Source organism: Papio anubis, chromosome 1 (genome assembly GCF_008728515.1).
Source record: "Papio anubis isolate 15944 chromosome 1, Panubis1.0, whole genome shotgun sequence".
NCBI lineage: Eukaryota > Metazoa > Chordata > Mammalia > Primates > Cercopithecidae > Papio > Papio anubis.
The window spans coordinates 85,109,240-85,124,510 of record NC_044976.1 but is presented as its reverse complement, the minus strand read 5'-3'; the positions used below and the strand labels follow the sequence as shown (position 1 = coordinate 85,124,510).

The 15,271-nt window shown below is 43.6% G+C and overlaps 1 long non-coding RNA gene across 1 annotated transcript in view; it reads right to left on the bottom strand.

Moving 5' to 3' along the window:
- LOC116268872 overlaps positions 1-12,527 on the bottom strand; it is a 29,007-nt gene extending 16,480 nt beyond the window's left edge. Inside the window, exons 1-3 of the long non-coding RNA XR_004176070.1 lie at positions 12,448-12,527; positions 9,842-9,941; positions 7,118-7,216 (exon numbers count right to left, since the gene is read on the bottom strand). This is a non-coding gene — a long non-coding RNA (uncharacterized LOC116268872). The remainder of the gene's footprint in view (positions 1-7,117; positions 7,217-9,841; positions 9,942-12,447) is intronic.
- Positions 12,528-15,271: the final 2,744 nt, after the last annotated feature.

Below are 15,271 nucleotides of genomic sequence, written 5' to 3'. Positions count from 1 at the left end.
TCAGGTCTCTTTCACAAGGCACCAGTCCCACTGGTGAGGACTTGCTCTCATGACCTAATCACCTCCTAGATACCCCATCTCTTAATACTACCACACTGGGGACTAGGTTTCAACATACAAATTTTGGGAGGTCACGAGCATTCAGACCATAACAGTCACATAGGCAAGACAATGGTATGTTCCAGAGTTTCATTGTGAGAAATCACTGTTATCATACTTAGCGGCATGGCAACAAAATGGGCATATTCAGTTGCTTCCAGGCCTGTCCCGTCACTCTCCTACAAATTTTTGTTAAATAGCTGTAATCATTTCCCCCCAACTTCTACCAGCAAATGTCAGAGCCACTGTTTACACTGCATGTGTTTCCCCTTTCCTCTCTCTTTCTTCCTTTTAGACACAAAGTCCTAATGCATTTGTGCTTTTCCCAAGTAAAAGGCGTCTGTTTCAGTGACTGATGGAAATAAACAGCTGGACTCTTCCAGGGGACGCATTAGGAAGTAATGGACATGCCGAAACGCAGCTGTCACAAGGGCTGAAAGTAGTTTCTTAGCACAAAGGCTACAACTTTAGGCATAAAGAGCCACGCCTTTTTGCTTCTCTCAGAAAACCTGCCGCTCAGTTACTTTGGTTCCGTGGAAAATAAGTGTAAGTGGTGCTTAACTTCCTCCCAGAAGTTATAGCATCAGCTAGGAGCAGGAAGGAGGCTGGTGCAAGAACTCAGAGGCTACTTTGGGTGCCAGAACCTTTCAACCTCTCATTAGTCTCTATGGTGAGGCCCAGAGTGCCCCCTCTACCCCTAACACCCCAGGTACAGCCATGGCTGCCTGGCTTTGTAGACCCAGAAAAGGTAAACATTTGGAATCCCGAGGTCTACTGACTCTAGGCCCTGGGGGAAGCAATGAATTGACTTCTCCATTTTTAACTGTTGTCAACCTAAATTACAGAGAGAGACTGTCTAAAAGACAAGCTATTTATTTGGGAATAGATCATTGCAATGGGAATATGCGTACCATAGTAAACCATGTACATATTCAGGGAGGTAAAGGAAGACAAAGGTTTTTGAAGGAAAAAAAGAGAAGGATTACCTAATTGTTTTGAAATAATTATCCTTGGCTACAAAGATCAATAACAAGGATGATGCCAGTTTGAGGTTGGACAGGCAGTTGTTGGGCAGATGCCCTTGCAGAAATATTTTTCGTATAACGTTGTGATGGCTTTTGTGTAAGGTTGTATTTTTTCCAGACTCTTTTTTGTTATCAGGCACACAAGCATGAGAACCCTCTCTACATGGCCTTCCTTGGCTCTATTTGTCAAGGTTTTTTTTTTTTTTTTTTGAGATGGAGTCTCTGTCGCCCAAGCTGGAGTGCAGTTGTGCAGTCTTGGCTCACTGCAACCTCTGCCTCCCGGATTCAAGCAATTCTTCTGCCTCAGCCACCTGAGCAGCTGGGACTACAGGCACGTGCCACCACACCTGGCTAATTTTTGTATTTTCAGTAGAGACGGGGTTTCACCGTGTTGGCCAGGCTAGTCTCTAACTCCTGACTTCGTGATGTACTTGCCTCAGCCTCCCAAAGTGCTGGGATTACAGGTGCGAACCACTGCACCCAGCCTGTCAAGGCTTTTTTTAAAAAACATTAATGGCTACATTTTTATTGTGATGACTTTCACACTGTTCCATCTGCAACTAGACTTCCTAATCCAATCTTTCTCAACCCTGGCTGCCTTAGGAATGATCTAGAATCATTTATTTAAAATACCAGTGCCCAGAAACTATGAGCAAAGATTCTGATCTCATTGGTTTAGGAGGGGCCCAGGACTAAGTCCATTTTAAAGAGTCCTGGTGATTCCTCTGTGCAGCCAGGGCCCACTCCGCCACCTCCCAATTCCCCCTTGATCCTTGTACAGGTGTGTGAGAGTACAATCAAGAACACCCTGGAACCTGAGCTTTTCCTTGAGCCACACTGATTCTCAACCTGGGTACACATTAGAATCATCTAGAGATCTTTCCAAATCCCAGTGCCAGGCTGCTTCCCAGATGAATTATGTCTTACTCTCTGGGGGTGGAACCCAAGATCTGTATAAGTTCCTCAGGATATGAAAACAGGTAGCCATATTTGAGAGCCACTGAGCTAGCATGTTTCCATAGGGCCTTCTGAGACACTCAAACCACCAGTGGTAAAGGACCAGCTTTGTTTTGTTTTGTTTTGTTTTTGTGTGTGTATGTGTGTGTGTGTCTGTGTGTGTGTGGTCGTTGTTGTTTTTAACTTTTAATCCTTTGCTGACAGTTTTGTAAAATACAAAGAAATAACTCACTAGAAAAATAAGATGAAAAAGCAGACATACAAAATACAAACCTAGATTTTGTATTAGATTCAAAGACACAAAATTGCTTTTAAAATTTTCTAAACAGTCTCAATTTCTGTACTTATCTTGTCATAGACTATAATAGTTTGCAAACTGAAGCTGGTCTTTGGGCTACACTTTAAATAACACTGTTCTGAGAAATTCATTTACAAGGGATATAAATAGGTGTTGTGTGGTGGTGTGGGGGGATGGGGATAAAATAGATTTGATAAATACAGCAAGTGATATCCTGTTTAGGACATCAAAGGCCCTAGGCTATTAATTACTCTGAGAAGTTCTGAGATAACAAAAACTGTTTAGCTTCATTTAATTCAGTGTTTCCCAGTCTTATAGGATGGGGACACTCCCCTGACCCCAGCCCAGCAATACCATTAACACATTTATGAAGTATCTTAGTATGTTTGGGCTACTATGACAAAAATACCATAAACTAGATGGCTTATAAACAACAGAAATTTATTTCTCACAGTTCTGGAGGCTGGGAAGTCCAAAATCAAGGCTCTAGCAGATTTGGTGTCTGATGAGGGCCCACTTCTTTATAGATGGCACCTTCTCATTGTATTCTCACATGGTGGAAGGGGCCAACAGCTCCCTTGGGCCACTTTTATAAGTGCACTAATCCCATTCATGAAAGCTCCACCCTCATGATCTAAACACCTCCTAAAGATCCCACCTCTTAATAATCTCAGTCATTTTTGCACGGGGGATTATATTTCAACATATGAATTTTGGGGTAATACAAACTTTCAGAATATAACATGAAGTGTAATCTGTTTAATGATTTATTCTCAATCATATGAAGCATGCTGACTCACACACAAAAAAGAGAGAGACATCTTTATCAAACTGTTCCCACATAGCCCTCTACCCAGCTGTGCCTCATTCATCTGTAGCTTGACTCTCAGTGACTGGCATTAGCAGCAACCCAGTGACCAAGCTAGAGTTCTCCCTCTTTCTCATCCTGATATCCTGACAGCCACGTAGCCTGGCCAGCTTTTCCACCAAATGTGTCTGAGTCTGTTCACTCATGTCCACTAGTACTCCCTGGTTCAGGCATATCTAAACATCATGGTTTCTCTCTCAGATAGTTGAAACATCTTTTTTACTGGTCTCCCTGTATTTTGTGCCCAGTCTCCCTTTCTCTGCCCTTCACACTGGAACCAGAATGATTTTTCTGAAATTCAAATCTGATCATGTCACTTCCCTGTCCATTGACTTCAGTGTCTTCACCCTAACAAAAAATGCTTATTAGGATCTGCCTCTGCCTACCCCTCCAGCCTCAACTTTTGTCACTTCCCATTTACTCTACTGAACTGTTAGCAGTCCCCTAAATACATGGGAGCTTCCTCCAGCTGTTCCCACCTCCCTCTCTGACCCTGCCCTCTCTGGCTAATTCAGAATTCAGGGTCAGCATAGAGATCCCCTCCCTGAGAAGCTCTCCTTACCCACCCAGACTAGTGTTATGTCCTTCTTCTCTGATCCCTCAGGACCACTCATCATACATACTGTGTTGTGATTGGCTGTTGACCCTATTCGAGGAGTCATCTAGTCGAGCTCCTTCAGGACAGGGTGTTTTTTTCATTGCTCTAGCCTTAGCACCTGGCCCCCTGCCTAGCACAGACAAGATAATTCAGTACATACTTGTTGGAGCCAGGCATGGTGGTACACACCTAAAGTCCCAGCTACTCAGGAGACTGAGGTGGGAGGATTGCTTGAGCCTAGGAGTTCAAGTTCAGCCTAGGCAACATAGTGAGACTGCACCCCCATCTCAATTTAAAAAATTACATACTTGTTGAATTAAGTAATTAATTAATGAGCAAATGAATTGTATACCATTCTATTCCTGAACCACAGAGGCCCTTGAAGAGCTCTGACAAATGCACTTTAGTATCTCAGAAAGTCCCCAGTCCCAGCCCCGTACTTGTATTCCAAACGTCATCATCAATCACTAGTTACTTGAGGGCTCTGCATTATCCTTTTCTCAGAATTCTGTCTCTACTCAGCTCCTTCAGCCTGACATCTCTGTTGGATCGTCTGCCTGGTTTGTAGTTTAGGTTGTGCTTCTTTGAAGCTGCCTCTCATGATTCTTGGAGCCATAGTTCACATCCCAAGGGATATCTGGGATCTCCATTTCCCGACCTAAGCTCAGCAATTTGGGTTCGCAGTTTTCCTGGGAGGAGTTAGGGTATCTATTGCTGAGCCATTGCACCTACCTAACGCATTCTTCCAGACCAGCTTAGTGTAGTGGACTTTCTGAGACTTTCAGAATCATAAATCTGCCAGGCTGGTTACTCTCTCTGCCTACTCTCCCTCCCTTCTCTGCCCTGCTCTGTGCAGCACACTGACTTCCACATACCATGGTTTTCTGATGGATTTAACTAGCAAGATACCATCAGTGATTAGTAATCAGAGGAGAGACAAATCTGGAATATATTCCTTTGCTTTTTCCTGCTGGGCTAGGGTTTTTGTAGTGCCTGAATTCCTCTATACAGCTCTTGTGGGCTGGCTCTCTTCCAGGGCTCCAACTCTTACCAGCTTCTAGGAACACCATTCCCTACCCTTGTTCCATTCAGGTGGGGATCAAGGGTGGCAGTGGCTCCTTGCTGATGTGAATCCCTGGATGCTTCATGGTCTCCCTTAACCCTGTCCACACCTCTGTAAATAATCCCTTGATTAAACTCCTTTTAATTCACTCATTAAGTTCACCATCTGTGTCTTACTGGGACCCTGTCTGGTGAGATCCTCATCTAGTACAATAGCTTCACTTCACAGCACACAGGTTGAGCAAGTAGAATTGAGGTCTCCTGGACAAGTCCATGATCTTTTCCTCCCTACCGTCATCACCTCCCTTGTTCCAGAATCTAGAATAGAAATATTAAGCATATAATAATAATAATAATAATAAATAGCTATCATTTGAGTTCTTAAAAAATATGCCACAAGTTGTGACAAGTGTTCTATATAAATGATTTCATTTAATTCTTATAGGAAGCCTGTGACACAATGCTGTGAGGCAGGTTTTATTTATTATTCTTATTTTTTTAATGAAAAACTTGAGTCTTACAGAGATTAACTAATTTGGCAGAAGTCATGCAGCATAGAAATGGCAGAGCAGAGATTTTGGTCTGACTGCTTGACTCCAAAGTAGGTACTTTTATAACTAGTGGATTATTTGCTCTTGGGATGACCCCATCACACTGACTTCCTCCCCCCCCCCCCCCGAGACAGAGTCTTGCTCTGTCACCCAGACTGGAGTACAGTGGCGCGATTTCGGCTCACTGCAACCTCCACCTACCAGGTTCAAGTGATTCTCCTGCCTCAACCTCCCGAGTAGCTGGGACTACAGCTATGCACCACCATGCCTGGGTAATTTTTGTATTTTTTAGTAGAGACAGGGTTTCACTATGTTGGCCAGGCTGGTCTTGAACTCCTGACCTCGTGATCCGCCCGCCTCAGCCTCCCAAAGTGCTGGGATTACAGGCATGAGCCACTGCGCCCGGCCTTACACTGACTTTTTGAGCTCACTATCAGTGTAAACTCCATCAAATGATAGATGTGGTCTGGCTGTAGCCTGCTGGGAAATCAGGAAGACTGGAAAGCCAGCCTAGGAAACAGCTCTAGAATAAGGAGTACTTGAACAAAGGAGTTGGCAGAGATTCAGAGTTTAAAAGGAGATGATGGCATGTTAGAAAAAGAAAGGGTGGAACAGGTTTCAGGCAGAAATGCTGCAGGTAATTTACATCATTCTCCTAAAAGTGACCACCCTCAGTGCCCATAAGGTTAAGTAACAAGAGTTCCCAAAATGAAGTCAGACTTGTTCTTCAATCTTAAACAGTGGGAGAGCATATCTGGCCAGTGTATTCACTGGAAGCTATTGCAAGGTATCTAGGGCAGAGTTAAAATAAACATCTGTTTATCCCTGCTATCTCCAGGTGAAGGAAAAGTAAACATGAGCCTTTGAATTAGGAAAGACCAAATATCCCGCTCTTACAATCCTCTGTTCTCACATGGCCCAAAATGGATCACTTTATTTTGTCACTTATTTGTTCCCCAGTAAGAGTCAGAAACCTGAGTTCTGTACTTTTTTCGGGATCCTGATATATGTCGCTTGAAAAAAATTATTACTTTCTGCTATTTATAAAAATATATTTTGTGGAAATTTAAAAAATACAGAGAGAAAAAATGAAAGAGAGATTAATTTCATCATCTAAAGGAAATCACTGATTGCATGTTGATGTATAATATGGTTTTTTTTTTTTTTTTTTTTTTTTTTTTGAGACGGAATCTCGCTCTGTCGCCCAGGCTGGAGTGCAGTGGCCAGATCTCAGCTCACTGCAAGCTCCGCCTCCCAGGTTTAAGCCATTCTCCCGCCTCAGCCTCCCGAGTAGCTGGGACTACAGGCGCCCACCACCTCGCTTGGCCAGTTTTTTGTGTTTTTTAGTAGAGATGGGGTTTCACCGTGTTAGCCAGGATGGTCTCGATCTCCTGACCTCATGATCCGCCCGTCTCGGCCTCCCAAAGTGCTGGGATTACAGGCTTGAGCCACCGCGCCCGGCTAATATGGTTTTTAAACTGTGCTCCAGAAAACTTGGGATATAGAAGTGTCTGGCCCATAGCACCCAAGAGAACACATGGACAGCGTTTCAGGTCCCCCTCTTGGATTACAGCAAAGCTGTTCTCTTTACTTTCCTCTGTGATTTCGGGTTCTGCAGAAGATTTTTAGCTGGTTTAAAAAGGCGTGAAAACTACTTACCTACGTCTTCCTTTTGAATGGCTTCCTACTATGTAGCTAGTTGATAATTTGTTAAACCATCCGTCCAAAACCGGACAAGCTCCATCTTCGGAGAGGTATCTGGGAGAGGACAACAAGAGGTAATCAGTATGAGAAGGTTTTAAATACTCTCCCAATCAACCACCATGGCATTTATTTCACTAGAGTTGAATTCAAACCCTCCAGTTCCCAGACTCCTTCAAACTGTCAGCCTGAAATACCACAGTTTCCTTTTCCATCAAATATTTGAGTAAATTCACGTCCATGAAGAATAACCATTTGAGGAAAGAAAAATTATGACATTTAACAAATATCTGTGATTTTTGCCCCTCACAATGAGTTCAGAACTGTGAATAATCCCTATGTTCCTTCCTAACATGCTTTCCTAAGAAATACGGATAGTTGGGATTTTTTTTTTTTTCTGTTCTAAATTACAGAATGAAGTTCTTGGTGTCAGCAGTATTTCCACACCATAGAATTAGCTGCAGATGAAGAAAATGGACACCCTGTGTTATAACCATGCTCTCAAGCCCGCTTTATAATATGTTCCCTGGTGGGTGAAGTTGTTATCAAGTACGTACCATCATGAGTACTTTTCAGTGGAGAACTATGATTTCAAAAGCACTACATTGAAGAGGTATTGATTTTGGAAAACTATTAAATATATGATGATGGAGCCATCACACCCATGAGAAACAGTGAATGTGCTCAACAGAAATTGCATGTCTAGAAGGAAGAGCACAGCTGGAGTCACGGGAGGAGAAAGAGAAAGAGGAAGCCATGGTTCCAATCACGATGCTGTTCCCTTCCCTCTGCCAGACCACAGTGCCTGTTAGGAGGCTCAGGTTGCACATCCTATCAATGCCTACCCTTAAGGCTTAGACCCCTGCCTTCCAGACCCATCCCCATTAAGAGCATTTTGTTTGTAGAATAACTTTCAAAATTTTCCTTTTCTTTTTGGAAGTGGCAATTTCCCAATTTATTACTCCAGTTTTAGCAGTTTTGCCTCTACTCATAATTGCGTGGTGACATTTTAGAGGTTTAATTCATTTTGCAATACTAAATAGTTCCCCTTTAATCGTTCATGTCAGACACCTATTCACATTTCTTAAAAATTTATAAGATGATTCTAATCTGTCAGAAAAAAAGCCTCTTTAAAATTCAGATTATTAACTTGCTGCTGGTTCTCCATGTTAATGTGTTTTCCATCAGTCACTGCTGTCACAAAACTATTTGCACAAGGTTTAATATGCGGAAAGTCATTTTATAGTTTTACATGTGGGAAATGTTTTTCTATACTCCCCCATACTCCCCCAATCTTAAAAATACTGTCTGTCAACTACTTCTATTTGTTATGCTATCCCTTATCTTTGACCCTTCTTAGTCTCTTTCTTCTTAAGAAGCTGCTGACCGCTGCTGTGGGAAATGAGGCAGCAGTATATGCAGTGGTTAAGAGCATGACTTTGTAATCAGACCTGGTCTGTGCCTCAGTGTGACCTCTTCCTAGCTACGTGACCTTGAGCAAGTCAAAATCATCTGAGCTTCAGTTTCTCCAACTGCTAAATGGAGCAACAGTACTTACCTCTGAGTCAACATCAAGGTGAAGCCCCCAGCATGGCCGATAATAACTGCTTTTGAAGTTCTGGATGCACACACATACACATGCGCGTGCGCGCGCACACGCAGACAGAGAGAGAGAATATATGTCTGTTGACATAGTGGCAAAACTACTGTATGTCCATTATTTTCAAAGAAGAATGAGTTAAGAGCCATTTCCATTACTCACAGGTACAACTGAAATAAAGCCTTAAGAGAAGATGGAAATTGGAGATGGAAGTCTATCTTCATCTGTGGAACTGGAAATACACTAGTGTGTAGTTTATCAAGACAAGTAAATAATATGAAATGAGTTACAAGATATCATTAGACATTGTTATGGACTGAGTGTATCCTTCCTGAATTTATATCTTAAAACCTAATCACTGGCCAGGCGTGGTAGCTCACGCCTGTAATCCCAACACTTTGGGTGGCTAATGCAGGCGTATCATGAGGTCAGGAGATTAAGACCATCCTGGCTAACACGGTGAAACTCTGTCTCTACTAAAAATACAAAAAATTAGCTGGACATGGTGGCATGTGCCTGTAGTCCCAGCTACTCGGGAGGCTGAGGCTTGAACTCAGGAGGTGGAGGTTGCTGTGAGCCAGGATCACGCCACTGCACTCCACTCCAGCCTGGGTGACACAGCGAGACTCACTCTAAAAAAAAAAAAAAAAAAACAAGGCCGGGCGCGGTGGCTCATGCCTGTAATCCCAGCACTTTGGGAGGCTGAGGTGGGTGGATCACGAGGCCAGGAGTTCAAGACCAACATGACCAACATGGGGAAACCCTGTCTGTACTAAAAAATACAAAAATTAGCTGAGTGTGGTGTCGCGCACCTGTAGTCCCAGCTACTCGGGCAGCTGAGGCAGGAGAATCGCTTGAACCTGGGAGGCAGAGGTTGCAGTGAGCCGATATCGCACCAGTGCACTCCAGCCTAGGCGACAAAACAAGACTCTGTCTCAAAAAACAAAAACAAACCTAATCACCAGTGTGATAATGTTAGGAGGTAGGGCTTTTGGGAGGTAATTAGGTCATGAGGGTGAAACCCTCATGAGTGGGATCAGTGCCTTTCTAAGTAGAGATGCAAGAGCTTGGCTCTCACCTACCTCTGCCATGTGAGGATATGATGAGAAGGTGGCCATCTGCAAACCAGGAAGAGATCCTCTGCTGCCAGTGACTTGCTGCCAGACTTTCCAACTTCCAGAACTGTGAGAAAAAAAGTTTGTTGTTTAAGCCACCCAGTGTATTGTATTCTATTATAGTAGTAGCCTGAACTAAGACAGACATTGTAAAAATTATTTCTCATGCTCTTCCATTTATAAATACTCTTAGTTAATTTCAAATCAGATTTCTGATAGACATGGTAAACACGAAGCTAATAAGCAGTGAACTGGTAAGGTGGTTTGTGCCTGTAATCCCAACTACTTGGGAGGCTGAGGCAGGAGGATTTCTTGAAGCCAGGAGTTGGAGACCAGCCTGGGCAATAGAGAAACTTGTTTTTTTTTGTTTGTTTGTTTTTAAATTTTTCAGTGGTTCTTTATTCATAAACCTGATGCAAGTTTACAAAATTTACTGTTACACTGCCAGATAAATCTGCAATGAAAAATAAAATCCAAAAAACAAAACATGCCAAATGTGCAGCTATCAATCTGTTTGCCATCAGGATATTAAATAATTCAATAATGTATTCAAGATTTAGCTTTAGGTTTAAGGAACTTTAATGCTTTAAAGAATTCTGCCTTGTCACTTGTTATCTGAGCAACCAGCAATCAGAACTTTATACAAATGTAACCAAGTGAACGAGAATACCAGAAATTAAATAAATAAATAAATAAGCTGGGTTTGGTGGTGTGCACATGCAATCTTAGCTATTTGGGAGGCTGAGGTGGAGGGACTGCTTGAGCCCAGGGGAGTCTGAGGTTGCAATGAGCTATGATCGCACCACTGCACTCCAGCCTGCACCACAGAGTGTGACCCCATCTCTAAAAAAAATTAAAAACTAAAAAGTACTGTTAAAAAATCAGTGACTATTACTCCAAACCTAACACATGCTGATGGTAATGTAACAAATATGAGATAATGCCTGCTGGCGTAGCAGAGAGAGGGTTGGGTAAGGATCCTGGCTCTACATCTATTTGCTCTGGGGTCTTGGGTGAACAACTTGAACCTTCCTCATCTGTAAAATATGGGTAGGTGTAAATATCTCACAGAAGTGGATGTAAAACTACCTGCCCCTAGGCCTGGTCCATGGAGAGTGCTCAAAAGTGTCAGCCCCTCCCTTCCAAAAGCGTACAGGATTTGTGAAGAGAAATATTAAAAGTAATTGCAAAAACTGCAATTACTTTTTTATCAACCTAATAATTAAAAAATTGTAGTTCAGCTGCTAGGATGCTAAATGCAATCGAGGGCAAAGAGGGAGAAATGGGCACTTCCAGAACAGTGAGTGAAGACTCTGGGAGGAGGCGTCAAATACAGTAAAGTGGTGGTGATGGGAACAGTATCACCAACACCCCCCAACCCAGACACACATACACAAAATCCAATTTTCTGCCTTCAGTGAAGGAGGGCCTACGTTTGGGCACTAGAACTTCCTAAAGAGCATGATGCCATCCAGAACCCTGTCATCGTTTGCTTCAAGATGGAATGCTTTGGCTTGTGAATCCTAAGCAGCAGACTGGTGCAAAATGTCTCAGTTTCCCCTTCCAAAAAGCCAATGAGCTGAATATGCTCAGGACCAAGAAGGCAGGCCCCGTCTCATTGCTTTCCACACTGTGAAACAGGAGGAGCCCTGCCTTCTGCTGCTCGGCGTTAGAACTAGCACCTCGTTGGTTGGGCGCAGTGGCTCACACCTGTAATCCCAGCACTTTGGGAGGCCGAGGCAGGTGGATCACGAGGTCAGGAGTTCGAGACCAGCCTGGCCAAGATGGTGAAACCCTGTCTCTACTGAAAATATAAAAATTAGCCGGGCACCTGTAATCCCAGCTACTCAGGGGACTGAGGGAGGAGAATCGCTTGAACCTGGGAGGAGGAGGTTACAGTGAGCTGAGATCGCGCCACTGAACTCTAGCCTGGGCAACAGAGCAAGATTCCATCTCAAAAAAAAAAAAAAAAGAACTAGGCCCTAGCACTTCATTCTTGTCTTCAACAGTTGTATTTCAGTTTTTAAAAAGCAAGAGTGAGGGTGCTTCAAACAAAACACACCTCCTCTGCTGTCTCATTTAGCCTGATAACTCCCATTCTCTCCTCTTCTTGCCTGCTTTGGAACCCAAAATAAGTTCAGCTTCCAGCCAGGGAATCTCATTGGCAAATCAATAGCGGCTCGAGGCACCCCTGGCAGACAGCTGCCCCCTCTCCTGGTGAACTCTGCTTTCCCTGCACTGCACGGCACTCTGAGGCTATGCGTTTTTTTTCCCTTTTTTACTTTTTCTCTTCTCTCCAACTGTAGCCAAGGAAACGCTCATGGGAGGAGAAACAATCCTGAGAAGCTAATTGAGGACCAAATTGGGCTTTTGAATCTAAGCGGTGTGTGTTAACACTCATGCCCTCTGCAAATGGCTTCTGAAGCCACAAAAGGCTTTCTTTCCTTAGTTTACTCTCTGTAACAGCTAGACATTTCTATCTGTTCCAGGGTGTCAACAAAAGAAAGAACTGTGGTCACATCTTCCTTTTTCTCCAGAGAGCAACAAATCGAGTTAGACGGAAAAATACTCACAGATATGCTTCCGAAAGCTCAACACTTGCCAGCCCTGATGTGTTGCAGTAGGAAGATCAGCAGCCTCAGACAGGGCCTCATGGGCCACCGTAGAGAGAAAGAACTGTTCCTGCTCCCTACACGAACTGGGCCCAGAGCAGTGGGAGTGGCCAAGGTCATCAAGGAAGCTCATTATATTGGGAGCTCCCAGTTTTCCCAACATCAGGGCTTCCTGGGGGCTTCTGTGCAATAAGCAGGTGGTGAAAGAGTGTGAAACTCTGCCACTTGGAACCGCTGAAGGAAAGCAGGACAGCCATGCTCCAATGAGAAAAGCATTCTCATGGAGAAGAGATTAGGCTTATTCTAAGTGAACTTGAACCTACTACTAGGGTCTAGATTCAGATATCAGTATTCTAAAAGATTGAATTGTTCAAAGAAAATGATTATTCTAGGAGGTAGAAGCATTATAAGAGGGGCTGTACTGACCAACTTTCAAAGCTTCTGCCAATCCTGAGGTTCTACGTCCCGCTTCTCCCCCACTTCCATTTTGGTTTGAACACCACACATTATTCTAGGGGCACATTCTATGTGGCCCACCAGGTGTCTTGGGCTAAACCGATGAACTCATCTCTCTCTCTCTCTCTGTCTCTGTCTCTCTCTCTCTCTCTGACACACACACACACACACACACACACACACAGTCATGGTGATTGATTCAGTAATTACTGGGTATGTCTTTTGAAGTAAATCATAATAATTTGCTAGGAATATCGAAACAAGTGTCCTCTTTCTTTTTTTTTTTTTTTTTTTTTTAGACAGTCTCGCTCTTGTTGCCCAGGGTGGAGTGCAATGGCACGATATCGGCTCACCACAACCTCTGCCTCCCAGGTTCGAGTGATTCTCCTGCCTCTGCTGCCCGAGTAGCTAGGATTACAGGCATGCGCCACCACGCCCGGCTAATTTTGTATTTTTAGTCGAGACAGGGTTTCTCCATGTTGGTCAGGCTGGTCTCGAACTCCCGACCTCAGGTGATCCACCCACCTCAACCTCCCAAAGTGCTGGCATTACAGGAGTCAGCCACCACGCTCGGCCAGTTCTCTTTCTTTTATGCTAAATAAGAGTAAAGAAGAAAAGGATCTTGATTGCTGTTGGCAGATATTTTTGGAGGACCACTCCAAAAGTCATCTTTAGGAGGAAGCCAGAAATGGGGGAAGAAAGGAAACAAGGTCCTTGGTGATGTGAAGTCATGAATCAATCCTTACCTTAGGCTAGATCTACCTTTGGACCTTTCAGTGCAAACATCTATAAAATCTCTTGATTATCTGAATCAGTCTTAGTTGGGATTTTTGTTATTTGCAAATAAAAGCACCTCAACCAATGTAAGGGCAATAGTGAGACGTGTACTTCTCAGTCCCTAACCTCAGAGAAAGAGCTTCCAATATAGCTAGGAAGATGAGACATTTTTATAGGATAACTAGAGTGACACAGAGGAAGAATATAGATATCAGACATTGAGAGGTGAAGCCAGCTGGGCTTCTGGGTCAGGTGGGGACTTGGAGAACTTTTCTGTCTAGCTAAAGGATTGTAAATGCACCAATCAGCGCTCTGTGTCTAGCTAATTGGGTGGGGACTTGGAGAACTTTTGTGTCTAGCTAAAGGATTGTAAACACACCAATCAGCACTCTGTGTCTAGCTAAAGGTTTGTAAACACACCAATCAGCACTCTGTCAAAACAGACCAATCAGCTCTCTGTAAAATGGACCAATCAGTGCTCTGTAAAATGGACCAATCAGTGCTCTGTAAAATGGACCAATCAGCTTTCTGTAAAATGGACCAATCAGCAGGATGTGGGTGGGGCCAAATAAGGGAATAAAAGCAAGCCACCCTCGGCAGCAGCAGTAAGGTGAAGATTTGTTTTTTTTTGTGGTGTGTAGTAAGTGTCGTTTCTGCTCACTCTTTGGGTCTGCTCTGTCTTTGTGAGCTGTAACACTCACCCCGAATATATGTAGCGTCACTTCTGAAGTCAGCGAGACCAGGAACCAACCAGAAAGAAAAAACTCTGTGCACGTCAGAGCATCAGGAGGAGTAAACGTCGTACACGCTATCTTTAAGAACTGTAACACTCATCGGGAGCGTCCGCGGCTTCATTCTTTAAGTCAGTGAGACGAAGAACCCGCCAATTCCGGACCCAGCATGACTGCATAAGATACGGTACCAAATGGGTGTCACAAAACCATGACAAACCATATGAAAGAAAGAAAAGAATGCTATAAGCTACTCAGGAAAAGGTACTGTGACTTGCATCTTTCTTTCTTCTATTAAGCAGGGTGAGGCCTCCTTAAGAGCGTGGTCTCTGGAGTCAGATTGCATACGCGTAATTCTCAGCTTGTCTTAAATCCCACCTAAATGGTGTAGACTTAAATTCCATTTGCTAGTTTTGTGATCTTGGGCTAGTAACTTTTCTGCACCTTAATTTTCTGATTTGCAAAGTAGGTATAAAAAACACAGTAATTAGGGCTGGGCGCTGTGCCTCATGCCTGTAATCCTAGCAGTTTGAGAGGCTGAGGCAGGTGGACCACGAGGTCAGAAGTTCAAGACCAGCCTGGCCAGGATGGTGAAACCTTGTCACTGCTAAAAATACAAAAATCTGCTGAGGGTGGTGGAGTGCGCTTGTAATCACAGCTACTGGGGAGGGTGAGGCAGAATTGCTTGAAACCGGGAGGCGGAGGTTTCAGTGAGCCGAGATGGTGCCATTGCATTCCAACCTGGGCAATACAGCGAGAGAACATCCCCAAAACAAAACAGTAATTACTTTTTCTTCTTGTGAGAATTGAGTGAGTGAATA